Raw genomic sequence first — 15439 nt, forward strand, 5'->3', positions numbered from 1 at the left:
CCACCTGATCTATGAAGTCAGATAATTCATTGTATAAAAGGCTAAAGAGACACCCAAAAAGCTGCCTTTCCTCTGAACTGGATAATAAACAAAATCCCCACCATAGTTATGACTCCTAGGATAGCAGAGTGAGGAACTCCACAGATTCTCTGTGGCAAATGTCTAAAACTACTGAAAATTCTTTTTAAAAAAGCAATGCTTTGGGCTGGTGCTGTGGCATAGAAGGCTAAGCCTCCACCTGTACTGCCACCATCCCATATGGGTGCCAGTTCGATTCCCAGCTGCTCCATTTCCAATCCAGCTCTCTGCTGATGTGCCTGGGACAGCAGTGGAAGATGACCCAAGCACTTGGGTGCCTGCACCCATGTGGGAGACCCCGATGAAGCCCTTCGCTCCTGCCCTTGGATCAGCTCACCGTGGTCATTTGGGAAGTGAATCAGTAGATGAAAGACCTCTAAATATAACTCTGCCTTTCAAATAAATAAAATAAATCTTAAAAAAAAAAAAAACAATGATTTAAGGTCTCTGGAAATTGACTGCTATGGCCAGGGCTGGACCAGGCCAAAGCCAGACCAGGAGCTTCATCTAGGTCTCCCACGTGGGTGCAGGGGCCCAAGCACTTGGACCATTTTCCACTGCTCTTCCCAGGCCAATAGCAGGGAGCTGGATGGGAAGGGGAGCTGCCAGGACCCAAACCAGCGCCAGTACAGGATGCCAGCACCACAGGCAGCTTTACCCACTATACCACAGCCCCTGTAATATGTTTTCTAAAATAACCAGCTTTGAACAACAACAACAAAATGAAACGTGAAAAAATGGGGAAATGTGGCCCATACACAAGGGGAAAGCAAGAATCAGAAACTGCCTTAGAGTGGTCCCAGATGTTGGACATACAAATATATATTTGCTCTCCTTTTTCTTTTTTTAGCTACTTTAAGAAAGTCATAATTATAACCAACATATTATTTAGTTTGTTCAATATAAAGGTAATACATATGATAATATCAGGATAAGAAAGGAGATAAGCAAATAAAGGTATAAAGGATAATATTTATATATTTCACTGGAATCAAGTTTGCATAAGTCTGAAATAAATTCTGATAAGTTTCTATGTGTATTACAAGCCTCAGGGTAGCCACTAGAAAATAACTCAGGGGCAGGCATTTGGTACATTGGTAAGAACATTTCTTGGGATGCCTGCATATTAGAGTGCCTGGGTTTGCAACTTGGCTTTGCTTCCAATTCTAGCTCCCTGATAATACGCACCATGCATGGGTGGCAGCAGGTAGTTTAATCCCACCACCAACATGGGAAGCCTGCATTGGTTTCTGAGCTAAGGGCTTCAGCCTGGCCCAGCTCCAGCTATTGTAGCTGTTGTTAGGTGTCGCTCCCCCTCTTCATGGAGGAACGACACTAAACCCTGCCTAGGCTTCATATCCGAGTCACGGCACCATTATGTCGCTCCCCCTCTTCGTGGAGGAACGACACAGGACCCTGCGCTGTTCTTTCGTCTGCTCGGCCCTCCCCGGGTTTGCTGCTGGTTCTTCCCGGGTTGGCTACTGTCCCTTCCACCTCCGTGGAAGGGCAGGTCCCCCTGCCACATTCCCCACTTCCGCAGGGGAGCGGCACACCGCCGGCCGGCTCTCTCGGGGGCTGCACAGGTGTTCCCCTTAGATGTTCCCCTTAGATGTTCCTGGTGCATGCCGTCTCTCTCCTCCTTTATAGTCCTCCTCTGCCAATCCCAACTCGGCTGCCCACACGCCGAGTACGCTGCTCTCCTCCAATCAGGAGCAGGTCCTACAGTTTATTGGCTGAACTGGAGGCAGCTGTGTAGAAACTGTTTTCTTCTCTCCCAGCGCCATATTGTGGGAGAGCAGATGCATAGAATAAGTCTTAATTCCAGTAACTTAGTCTAAGTCCGGGTTGCTCCCCACAGTTAGGGAGTGAACTGGCAGATGAGAGAGAGAAAATGCAACATTTCAAAATTTATGAGATACAGAAAAGCAGTGCTTAGAGGGAAATTTGTAACTGTATATTCCTATATTTTAAAAAAAGATTTTGAATCAGTAATCCAATCTTCTACCCTATAATTATGAGGGTAAAAAGGAAACTAAATATAAAGCAAGCAGGGCCAGTGCTGTGGTACAGCAGGTTAACGCCCTGGCCTAAAGCACTGGCATCCCATATGGGCGCTGGTTTTAGTCCTGGCTGCTCCTCCTCCGATCCAGCTCTTTTTTGTGGCCTGGGAAAGCAGTAGAAGATGGCCTAAGTCCTTGGGCCCCTGCACCCATGTGGGAGACATGGAAGAAGCTTCTGGCTCCTGGCTTCGGATCAGCACAGCTCTAGCCATTGCGGCCAACTGGGGAGTGAACCAGCAGATGGAAGACCTTTCTCTCTGCCTCTCCTGCTCTCTCTGTGTAACTCTGACTTCCAAATAAATCTTAAAAAAATAGAGAAAACTTGAATTACTATAATTGGGAACAAAAAGAGAAGATCACTGAGAAAACTTGAATTACTATAATTGGGAACAAAAAGAGAAGATCACTAATGATCTTATAGAAATAAAAAAAACTACAAGGGGAAATGATGAACAGTGGTAGGCCAACAAATTAGATAATTCGGATAAAATGAAAAAAGTTCTACAAAATCATAAACAGTGGAAGCTTACTCAAAAAGAAATAGAGGGGCTGGCATTGTGGAATAGTGGGTAAAGCTGCCGCCTGCAGTGCCAGCATCCCATATGGGTACCAGAACAAGACCTGGCTGCTCCTCTTCTGATCCAGCTCTCTGCCATGGCCTGGGAAAGCAGTGGAAAATGGCCCAAGTGCTTGGGCCACTGCACCCACGGAGGAGACCCAAAAGTAGCTTCTGGCTCCTGGCCCAACTCTGGACATTGCAGCCCTTTGGAGAGTGAACCAACTGGTGGAAGACCTCTCTGTCTCTGCCTCTACCTCTCTGTAACTCTGCCTTTCAGATGAATATTTTTTAAAAAAGAAATAAAAAAATATGAATGGGTCTTCAAGTAAAGAGATGGAACTACTAATTTTTAACCTTCCCACAAATAAAACTCCAGGAACAGGTGGCTTAACTTAATTACAGCCAACATCTAAAGACAAATCAATACCAATTCTTCACAAATCTTCCAAACATGGCAGAGGGAAAAAAACATTTCCCAGCTCATTGTATTACACTAATACCCCAAAAAAAGACAAAGATATCATAAGAAAAAATAAGTTCCTTATAAATGTAAACACTAAAATCCTCAATAAAATATCAGAAAACAAAATCGACCACTTATACATCATGACCAGGTGAAATGTTTCCTAGCAATGCGAAGTTGGGCTAACATTCAAAAGTAAATCATATCAATAAAATAAAAGATACATAAATGACCACTTAAGTACATGCATAAGAATCATTTGACAAAATCCAACACCCTTTCATGTTTAAAAAAAATCAAAACACAAGGAATAGAAAGTAACTTCCTCAACCTGACAAACCACATCTAGTAAAAACTCACAGCTAACATTATACTAGCTAGTGAAATAGTTAATGTTTTCCCCCTCTAAAATCACGACTGGGACAAGGATGTCTACTGTTAGTACTATTCAACATAGCACAGAACAATCAAGTCAGAGCAATTACAGAAGAAAATGAAATAAAGTGTAGCCAAATTGGAAAGGAAGAAGTAAAGAAATCTCTATTTGCAGATGACATCTGAAGAAATAAGATAAAAAGCTATTAGAACTAATAAATGTTTTAACAAGGTTGCAGGATAAAAGATCAATATAGAAAATCCATTGAATTTCTCTACTATTACTGAATAATCCAAAATTGAAATTAAGAAAAAAAATTACACTTATAATGACATCTATCAATCAATCAAAAGTGCAATATCCTTACTATAAAAATGCAAATAGAAAAAAAAAACATAATGAGAGAAAAATTTAAAAGCCTAAATAAAGAGAAGGGTATCCCATGTTCATGGATCAGAAAATCAAATATTGTTAAGATGGAAATATGCCTCAAATTGATCTACAGACTCAATGCATTCCTTAGGAAATTCCAGTTCCAAATATTGCAAAAATTTGCCAACTGGCCATGATTCTAAAATACATATGGAAATAGAAAAGACGCAGAATACTCAAAAAAGGTTGAAATAGAAGAACAAATTTGGATAACTCACATTCTCCTGTTTCAAAACTTATAACAAAGCTAAAGTAGTCAGGACAGTGTGATAATGGAATAAGAACAGATACATTGGTCAGTGGGATACAACTGGGAATCCAGAATCTTCACTTGTCTAGTCAACTGATATTGGACAAAGGTGTCAAGATAATTCAAAAGGCAAAGAACAGTATTTTCAACAAACAGTTCTAAGACAGTTGAATACACACATATCAAAATGAAACAAAGAGGGACCCTTTTCTTATACCATAACTAAAAATGGATCATAGGCCCAATGTAAAAGTTAAAATTATAAAACTCTCAGAAGAAAGCATAACCATAATTCTTCATGATATGGGGTTAGGCAAGGCCTCCTTACACACAACACCAAAAGAAAAGCAATCAAGGGAGAACAAAATCAGATAAAATGAATTTCACCAAAACATGAAACTTTTGTGCTTCAAAGGACATCATCAGAAAAGTAAAAGACAATTTATGGGAGACAATACTTGCAAATTTTATATCTGATAAAGAACTTGCATTTGAATGTATAAATAATTATATAACTAGTAATAAGACAATGCAATTTTAAAATGGGCAAAAAATTGAATACACACTTAATCAAGGAAATAAATGGTAAATAAGTGCATGAAAAGATGTTCAATATCATTACCAACCAGAAAAAAATGTAAATAAAAACCCTGAGATACCACTGGACAGCCGCTAGGAGAGCTTTAACAAAAAACACAGATAAGGGGCCGGTGCTGTGGTGCAGTGGATTAATGCCCTGGCCTGAGGTGCCAGCATCCCATATGGGTGCTGGTTCGAGACCCGGATGCTCCTCTTCCGATCCAGCTCTCTGCTATGGCCTGGGATAGCAATGGAGGATAGCCCAAGTCCTTGGGCTCCTGCACCCACATGGGAGACCCAGAAGAAGTTCCTGGCTCCTGGCTTTGGATCGGCGCAGCTCCGGCCATTGAGCCCAACTTGGGAGTGAACCAATGGATGGAAGACCTCTCTCCCTGTCTCTACCTCTCTCTGTAACTCTGTCTTTCAAATAAGTAAAAAATAAATCTTAAAAAAAAAAAAAGACAGATAAGAACAAGTGTTTGTGAAGATGTGGAGAAATCAGAATCCTCATACACTGCTGGTGGAAATGTAAAATGATGCAGCCACGTTGGAAAACAGGTTGATAGTGATTCAACGTGTTTAACATAAAGTTACCATGTGATCTAGCAATTTTTAGAGATTTTCCCAAAAAAAAATTAAATATGTATCAGACAAAAATGTACACAAGAATGTTTATAGCCACATTATTTTTAAGAGCCTGAAGGTAGAAACAACCCAAGGTCTGTCAACTGACAAATGGATGAACAAAACGTAAGGAGGAGGATAGAGAGGGTGGATATTGGGTCCCGAAATGCAGCTGGGGGAGGGAGGGGAGCAGTTCTGATGTCCTATAGCAGGCAACAGCAATTAGTCACGTTTCACAGAAACCGCAGGGAAGACTCTGAAGGTTCCCAACCCAGCAAAATAATATTTCAAGAGATGGAAATGTTAATATTCAGATTTTTTTAAGATTTATTTTATTTATTTGAAAGGCAGAGTGACAGAGAAGGAGAAACAGAGACAAGGAGAAAAAAATAGATCTTCCACCCATTGGTTCACTCCCTAAATAGCCACAGTCGCCAAGGCTGGGCCAGGCTGAATACAAGAGCCTGGAATTCCATCCAGGTTTCCCTCCTGGGTGGTGGGGACCCAAGTACTTGGGCCATCTTTCACTGCTCTCCCAGGTGCATTATATGGGAGCTGGATAGGAGCAGAACAGCTGGGACTGTAACTGGCGCTCTGATATGGGATGCCAGCACCACAGGCAGTTGCTTATCCCACCACACCACAATACTGGCCCCCAGTTACCCCGAGTTGATCATCACACATGGTGTGCATGCATCAAATTACAACACGGTACCCTGTAAATAAGTACAAATGTTATATGTCAATTCAAAACAAAAATTAAAAATGCAGTATATCCACACAATGGAACATTATTTGACCACATAAAGGAAGGAAATGCTGATTTAAGCTACAACATGGATGAATCTAGAAAATGCTACACTCAGTGAAAGAAACCAGTCAGGAGTACCGTACATTATACGATTCCATTCACATAAAGTATGCAGAGCAGGAAAAGCTAGAGACAGAAAGTGAGACAGTGATTGCTGAGGGCTGGAGGCGGAGGCTGAAGGGGTTGGATGGTAGCTAAAGGGTGCAGGATCTCCTTTTGAGGTGATGAACGTCCTAAAATTGACTGTGATAATGGTTGCACATATCCACGGACACACTAAAACCCACTGAGTTTTATGCAATAAAGGAATGAAACCTAAGGTATATTAACTATATCTCAATAGAGCTATTTTTAAATAATGAATAAACCTGATATTAAAAGATTAAATAAAAAACAGTATGTTAACCACACATACTGTTAAAAGTTTAAGAACAAAAGTAATTAATAAAAAATCCACCTTGCTAAACATTCAAATAAATTCAGAAAATACATGAGCAAAGAAAATATAGATTAGTAAAAGAAATATACATAGCAGTTATAATATAAAACAATATGACAGAGACCATTCGTAATAATGGGTGGACTTAGGGCCAGCAGTGCAGCATAGAAGGTTAAGCCTCCATCTGCAAAGCTAGCATCCCATATGGCCACCGGTTCAAGTCCCAGCTGCTCCACTTCTGATCCAGCTCCCTGCTAATGCACCTAGGAAAGCAGCAGACGATGGCTCAAGTGCTTGGGCCCCTGTATCCACATAGGAGTTCAGAACAAGCTCCTGGCTCCTGGCTTCAGTCTGGTCCAGTCCCAGCCATTGTAACCATTTGGGGAGTGAACAAGCAGATGGAAGATTCATTCTCTCTCTCTCTCTCTCCCTCTCTCCCTCTCTCCCTCTCTCCCTTCCCCTCTCTCTTTGTATCTCTGAGTTTCAAATAAATAAATTAAAAAAAAAAAAAGAGTGGACTTAACACATTTTGAAATGTTGATTAATTTAAAGACAGATTTTATTTTTCCCAGTTGGGCTCACAAAGCAAGACTCAAGTAGATGCTCTATATTCAATGGATGTGCACATTGCTTTTTGTGTTTTTTTTTAAGTTTTACTTTATTTATTTGAAAGGGAGAGAGAGAGAGAGAGAGAGATCTTCCATCCGCTGGTCCACTACCCAAATGACTGCAACTACCAGGCCTGGGTCAGGTAGAAGCCAGGAGCCAGGAGCCAGGAGCTTCATCCTGGTCTCCCACATGGGTGCAGGGGCCCAAGCACTTGGGCCATCCCCTGCCGCTTTCCCAGGAGCATTAGCAGGGAGCTAGATCAGAAGTGGGGCAAGCCAGGACTCACATACTCATATGGGATGCCTGCATTGAAGGCAGCAGCTTTAACCCACTACACCCCAACACTGGCCCAAGAGATACATTTTGTATCATCATGTCTGTGTGTGTGCGCACGTGTGCAAACATGCATGTGTATGAGTGTGTATGTGTGTAGAGTTACATACACACCAACCCAAAGATACTCATTCACTAGAGATTCCAAGACCCCAGTGAACACCCAAAATTGCAAATAATGCCACACCTTATATCTTATTTTGTTCCTATACATACATATCTATAATAAGGTTTAATTTATAGATTAGGCATAATAATAAGAGATGAACAACAATGACCAATAATAAAATAGAACAACTGTGACAATGCTGAATAAAATTGCCAACTTTGCTACTCCTGCACTCAGGGCCACTATGAAGGATTACCTGAACTCAAGCCTTGCAGTGGTCAGACGGTCGGTCTGGTAACCAAGTGTCCACTAAGTGACTAAGGAGCAGGCAGCATGTAGGCGTGATCCACATCTGGCAGGGACACAGCTGGAAGACTTGAGATTATGTCATGTTTCTCAGAGTGGCACACGATTTAAAGCTCAGGAGTTGCTTATTTCTGTTTTTTTTCCATTTAATTTTTTCACGCCACAGTTGATCCTAGGCAACTGCAACACAGAAAGAGAACCAAAGATAGGGAAGGACTCTGTGTAAAGACTCATGCAGCAATATTTACCTTCACTTTGCCATGTATTTGTATTTTCTATTCACTCCTTTTCATTGTATGTTTTTTGTTTTATTTGAAAGGCAGAAAGACAAAGAGAGATTTTCAATCTACTGGTTCACTTTTCAAATGCTTACAACAGCCAGGGATGGGCCAGGCTGAAACCAGGAGCCCAGAACTCCACCGAGGTCTCCCATGTGGGTGGCAAGGATTCAAGCACTCGGGCCATCACCTTCTGTCTCCCAAGGTGCACACTGAAAGGAAGCCAGGTCAGAAGTGGACTTGGAACTCAGACTCAGGCACTCTGCTATAGGACACAGGTGTCCCAAACAGCGATTTAACCCCGTGCCAAATGCCATCCTTTTTCAAAAATGCTATCCATGAGACTTTAAACTGAATCCTGGCCCACCAGCAGAGGACAGTCTGCAGGTTGAAAAATACTGTGTTTAGTGGTAACTACTTTTTCTCTCTTTAAAAATTTCCTTGGTTTTGTAAGTAAAAAAAAATATTTATTTCAAAAGTGACTCCTCTTTGTTCCATGTTACAGGTCTGCTACAGTTTTTCTAGGGACTCCATACTTTGGTTTAGTGGGGTCTCCTAATTCTGAGTGGAAGAGGTGGCTAGAGAGGCTAGAACAGCGCTGAGCTGCAGGGGGGAGGAGGCGGAGCCTGCAGCAGGTGTTTCCCACTGACAATCAAAAGTACTCAGATGCCTGGAAACCTGCATGCAAAGGCAGCTGCTCGAGGAAAACCAAATCCTTGGTCACTTATTCATCTCCCTATGATTCCTGCAGAATTAGGAAAGTGCTTCAAAAAGTTTGTGGAAAATAAAATTAATAATGTTTATTTTAGTGCAAAAAACGCTGAAATACAAGCACAAGGGCAGCCTCCAAAAAACTCACAGAAAACATGCATTATGAAAAATAAAAAAAACTATGCATGGACCTCAACATTTTTTGTACCAAAATAAATTTACCTTTTAATTTTATTTTTCACAAACTTTTTGAAGTCCCTTTGTACATGCACACTCCCAAAAGAGTCTACTGTAGGTGGAATTTAGGAACAAGAGAAATGACTGAGAAAAGCAAATCTGTGATGCGATCACATATTCTTTTGGACGCATTCAGTAGCGCACAGAAGGAAATATACACATACATGGGCACTTCATAAAAGTTCTTTAGTGAATTAGACAAGAATCTCCGTAGTAAACTAAAGCGATTGAGGACAGAATAAACAAAGACCCAGCAGCTCAAACATTTCCCTTTCCCATTTTCCTTAACTGGCACATGACAGCGGTACACATTTATGGGGTAGAGTGTGACATTTCAAGACAGTGTACAATGTGTAATATCCCTTTACTTGCATTTAGAATAAAAATGTTAGGTACAAAAAGAATATTCTGTAGATAAATACAATAGAACAAGTAAGCTACAGTTTCACTCCTCCACAGCTTCCAGTATCCACAAAGTCATTTTTCTGAACACAATGTATTTTATGAATAAACCTCTACACTTTCAAAATTGAGTTTTCTCTTTTTGAAGTCCAGCTTCAAGCAACTACAAGTTTCTATCCTGCTAACCCCAGGCAGCAGTTGCTTTTAACTTCTATCTTTTATTTAAAAAACTTAATTGGAAGTTTTTGTAGCCAGAAGGAGCACTTCAAAGAAAGAAAAAAAATGCCAAAAATTAATACTTTATGTCAGAGGTTAGCAGGGAAGGAAACAAAGATTACAGAAACGAGGGGTTAATGGTATATAAGCAAGCAGTGGAAGAAGGAAGGAAGGCAGGAAATGAACTGAAGACGGAAGGGGAATGGGATGCCCCATGCATTAAAAACAACACGTGGCCACTTTCCTTACTCCAGTGTGGGAAAGACAACACGGGGCTTACGGCAGTGCTTGTGATTCCTCGCTTAGCCCCAAAGGGCCTGCACACGAGGCCTTTCCCCCCCAGCCTATAGTTACTCATGGAGGGACCATGGCTCTTCCCAGACATTCCTGTTGCTGTAGATTCTAAACCCAATGAGACAAAAGAGCATTCGAACTTCCAGCATATTCAGGCCCCTTGAGGGGAAGGCAGTGGGAGAAGCAAGTCCCAGGCTGGGGGTCCAGAGGCCAGGGTCCTTGCTGCAGCTTCTGTTACACTTGGAGCTGGGCCCTTCTCCTCCCCGGAGCTCACTGCGCCACAGTGAAGTGGGAGGGTTGGAGAGGTTCCTTCAAGCTCAGACAAACTCCCTCTCTATGATTTGAGGCTCAAGTATCCACCGTAACAACACTCACCAAGGATGCTGATACACAGGTACATGAGATGAACGCCTAACTCTTGCTCCTAGAAGTTCTTAGAGAGGAGTAAATAACGGATCCTGCGAGTTCAAATGGGAGCATTTTCCACACTTGGCTGGTGGCAACCAGATTGAGAAACAAGATTCCAAATCAGAATAGCTATGACATAAACTAAACACTCATGGGTCTCAGATAGGCCTGGCTTCTGAGGGGAGTTCTTGGAAAGAGGCAGCCATTTAGCCTAGCAGTTAAGACGTCCACATCTCATCCTGGAAAACTTGGGTTCAACCCCTGCTCCAGCTCCCTGCTGATGCAGACCCCGAGGTGGAGGTGAGGGCTTAGGTAGCTGGATTCCTACACAGGACACCTGGGTTACGTTCCCTGCTCCCAGCCTTAGTCAGGCCCAGCCCCAGCTATTCTGGACATCTGAGAACTGAACCAACAGATGAGCTCTCTCTCGCTCTCTCTGCTTCTCAAATAAAAATAAATAATAAAAAGTAAAGTTTATTTTTATACAAAAAACTGGAATCCGCACATAGCTTTGACATGATATACAATTCCTACAAACTTTTTGATGATGCTGTCACATTTGGATTTCAAACTTTTTTGCATCAAAATAAATTTTTTAAAGATTTATTTATTTATTTGAAAGAGTTACAAAGGGAGGTAGAGACAGAGAGAGAGGTCTTCCATCTGCTGGTTCACTCCCCAGATGGCCGCAATGGCTGGAGCTGCGCTGATCCGAAGCCAGGAGCCAGGAGCTTCTTCCAGGTCTCCCACTTGGGTGCATGGGCCCAAGGACTTGAGCCATCTTTGGCTGCCTGCCCAGGCACATTACCAGGGAGTTAGATTGGAAGTAAAGCAGCCGGAACTCAAACCGGCACCCATATGGGATGCCAGTGCTTCAGGTGGCAGCTTTACCCACTAAGCCACAGTATCAGCCTCAGATAAATTTCTTTTAATTCTACTTTCTACAGTTTTGTTTAAGTACCTTCATATCTAATGTTAAAAATCCTAAATGAAGGGGTGGTAGAAAGAGCAGGTTTGTGGCACAGCAGGTTAAGATCCTGCTCCCAAGGTTGGCATCCCTTATGAGCACTTCCTGGAGGCTTTATTTCCAATCCAGCTCCCTGCTGATTCACCTGGGAAGGCAGCAGAAGACGGTTCAAATGCTTGGGCCCCTGCACCCACGTGGGAGACCTGATGGAGTTTCTAGCTCCTCACTGCAGGCTCCTGGCTTCAGCCTGGCCCAGCCCTACCTGCTTCAGCTGTCTGGGGAGAGAACCCAAGGATGGAAAGTACTCTCTCTTTCTCTGCCTCTCTCTTTCCTGCCTTCTCTGTCACTCTGCCTTTAAAATAAATAAATAAATATTTTTGAAAACAAAAACCGTAGCCCACAAGACAGAGAGCCAAATAGGACTGCTCAATACCGCACAGCCCTCTGCAGATGAAAGTGCCCGGCACACGTAAACCATGGGAGTAGGGATGGACACTTGGTCCTGAGGCAGCAAACTCAGGTGGACCAAGTCTCCTATGATGGAACCTGGAGCCAAGGGCCAAGCTAAGCCAATCAAGGTCCCTTGCTGAGCAATTTGAATGGGAACAAAGCAGACAGTGATGGGACAGGAAGGTTAAATGCCGTGATAAAGACAGAAGCCATGGAGGCTTTGATGGGCGTGTAGGAACAGGGCGTATGCAGACCTGAACCGGCGAGGACCTCCCCACCCAACACACACACACACACACTGCAAACACTGGCACAGGACAAAGTGAGGCAGGGACATATACTAGGAGTGAGCTGGAAGAACGGGGAATTCCTACATACCAGACAGAGCGGCAACTCAAACCAGAAACAGTGAGGAATGTGAAGCTGAAAGAACTTGAAAGCTAAAAACATTAGATGAGATAAAGGCTCTCACCACATAATAATAAAAGATGTAATTTTAAATGTGTACACACCTAATTACATGGCTTAGAACATAAAAAGTAAAAACTAAAGAATTACAAGGAGGAATTGGTGAAACCACTATCCTAGCAAGAGATGTTTAATGCCCTTTAGCAACTGACAATCAACGGAACAAAAATTAAGATCTAGAAAAGATACTAGAACCACAAACTTGATCTAAAAAACCAGCAACTAAAAAATATAGACTCTTCATTCACATGAAGCATTTGTAAAAACTGACCAGGGTGCCAGCGTTGTGGTGTACTGAGCTAAGCCACCGCCTGCAGCACCGGCATCCCATAGGGACGCCAGTTCAAGACCCAGTTGCTACACTTCCAATCCAACTCCCTGCTAATGCTCCTAGGAAAGCAGCAGAAGATAGCCGACATTCCTGGGCCCCTGCACCCACATGGGAGATGCAGAAGAAGCTCCTGGCTCCTGGCTTTGGACTGGCCCATCTGCAGCCATCGCGGGTGTTTGGGGAATGAACCAGTGGATGAAAGACCTCTTTCTCTCTCGCTCGCTCTCTGCCTCTGCTTCTCCTTCTCTGTAACTCAGCCCTTCAAGTTAAATAAATAAATATTTTTTAAAAAAACTGACCACTCAAGATATATAGCAAATCATAACAAATTTTAAATGCTCCAAAGCATACAGGCCTTCTTTCTATCAATGTGTAATGAAGGTAGAAATCAATAAGAAAAAATACTATTTTTAAAAAATCTATACATGTAAAAAATTCTTTTTTTAAAAAAATATGGTGTGGTTTTCTAGCTGGTGCCAGGATGACTTTACTTTCCAAAAAATTTTTATTTATTTATTTAAAAGGCACAGTTACAGAGAGAGAGAGAGATCTTCTATTCACTGGTTCACTCCCCAGATGACTGCAATGGCCAGAGCTAGGTCGATTCCAAACCAGGAGCCAGGAGCTCCTAAGCACTTGGACCATCCTTCACTGCTTTCCCAGGCACATTAGCAGGGAGCTGGATTGGAAGTGGAGCAGCTGGGACTTGAATCAGTACCGATATGGGATGCTGGCACTGCAGGCAGCATCTTTACCCACTATACCACAGCACCCACCCTAGAAATTTTAAAACACTTGAGAAATGCACAAAAGTCAGAGGAAAAAATCATCAAGGAAATCAAAAAGTGTTTATAATGAAAGAAATTTGGCATCCACAGGAGGTCCTGGTACCAAGTCCCCATGGAAACCAAGGAACAGCTGCACTTTGCCTTCTTTCCCGTTACTTTGGATGCTTTTGTTCCATTTAACGCAAACCCTTTCTTTTGTTCGCTGTATCCCAGCTTCTCTTGCCTTCTGGTAGGTTTTCCCTTTTCTGTATCATCAAGTTTTCCCACCCATTGGAACATTTCCATCTGCATATGTTTGCTATGGGATCACCCATCTTCAGATTTTAAAAAATAAAATAAAAGCGACTTGATCCCATATTCTTCTCTAGTAATGACTTCATTTTTCTTCTCTGCTTTACAGGAAAATTCCTTGAGAAAGCTGTGATATTTCTTTGAATGCACACAGCTTTTCAGCCCCTGCCCCCTCCACAGAAGTGGCTCCTGTCAAGGTCACCAAGGACTCCAGGTTGCTAAACTCATTGGCCATTTCTCAGACCTCATCTTTCTTTTAAATTTTTTTTTACTTTAAACAAATTTATTTTTATTTGAAAGAGAGACAGAGACAGACAGAGACAGAACAGAGAGATCTCCCAACTGCTGTTCACTCCACAAATGCCTGCAATAGCCAGGGCTGGGCCAGTCAAAGCCTGGTAGCAATTCAATCCAGACCTCCCGCATGGGTGGCAGAGACCCAACCATCTGAGCCATTCTTGCTACCTCTCAGGATGTGCATCAGCAGGAAGCTGGAACCAGAAGAGGAGCCAGGACCCAAACCCAGGACTCAAACCCCAGTATAGGAGTGAATTCCCGAGCTGCCTGCCCTAGCCCTCATCTTCCTTGCCCAGCCTCAGCATCCGACACGGTCCCTCCTTCATTCTTCTCTTTACAAACCCCTGGCTTGGGGACGACGCTTAAAGGAACAGCACTGACTGGGTTCACTTCTGCATCTCCGTTCACTCCTCAGTCCCCCTTGCTTGCTATTCCTCACCTGTCTGGCCTCTGGATGTTGGCTTTGAGCCTCTTCTCTGAATTTCCACTCCAGCACTTTCCAAACTTTTCACATCATGGTCCATACAGAGAATGACCACTTGTCTTGGCACACTGGGGTCCATAAGGCTGCCCAAGGCTAGAGGGGACCAGTGCAGCGGTTCTCATAGCCCCCAGGCTATCATGACTTGGCTCACCTATAACCCACATGCAGAGGAATGCTGGGTAGACAACACCTCCTCTCTCCCTTCCAGATGTAAAACAACATCTGTACTTTGAGCTCTAACTCAGATGTGTCCCCTCAGCCTCACACTCCAATCTCCTCCTCTGCGTCCCCATTTGGCTAACACTCAACAGTAACATGTCCTAAACCAGTCTCCTGATTTCAGTCCCAGAATTGCTTGCCCTACCCTCTTCCCCAGATCTGTAAACAGCGATTCTGTCCTTCCACACCTTAGGACCAACTTTCTATAATCAACTTGAGCTTTTCTCTCTCCAACGCTCTGCCTCCAATCCATCAGAAAAATCAATTGGTGTAGCCTCAAAAAATATCAAGCGTCTGACTGTGTACCATCTCCACAGGTTCGTCCTTGTTCCAAGGACCCATCTTGTTGGTTTACTGCAATAGTGTCCTCATGGGTCTGTTTGCTTTTGTGTTTCTACTACTAGCTATAGTCAATACAGCAGTCAGAGACATATTGATAAATGGAAGACAGTTCAGATCACTCTTCTCAAAACACCAGTGGTTTCCTATCTCAGAGCAAAAGCCAAAGTCTTCACAGTGGTCTGCAAGATCCTACATGAGCAGATTCCCTCCTCTCTGTGAGGAGTGATC

At 42.8% G+C, this 15439-nt stretch overlaps 1 long non-coding RNA gene across 16 annotated transcripts in view; it reads right to left on the bottom strand.

Annotated features, from left to right (window-relative positions):
• Positions 1-15439, bottom strand: part of LOC103348448 (uncharacterized) — a 312164-nt gene that overhangs the window by 228591 nt on the left and 68134 nt on the right. For 2 of the 16 annotated variants that reach the window (XR_016224715.1, XR_016224724.1), the window contains exon 3: positions 7979-8208. The exons of the other annotated variants lie outside the window; for them this stretch is intronic. This is a non-coding gene — a long non-coding RNA (uncharacterized LOC103348448). The remainder of the gene's footprint in view (positions 1-7978; positions 8209-15439) is intronic. 16 annotated transcript variants of the gene reach the window in all.

The sequence above is a fragment of the Oryctolagus cuniculus genome, chromosome 18, assembly GCF_051225735.1.
Source record: "Oryctolagus cuniculus isolate XC-2025 breed Fujian yellow rabbit chromosome 18, ASM5122573v1, whole genome shotgun sequence".
In the NCBI taxonomy this organism is placed as follows: Eukaryota; Metazoa; Chordata; class Mammalia; order Lagomorpha; family Leporidae; genus Oryctolagus; species Oryctolagus cuniculus.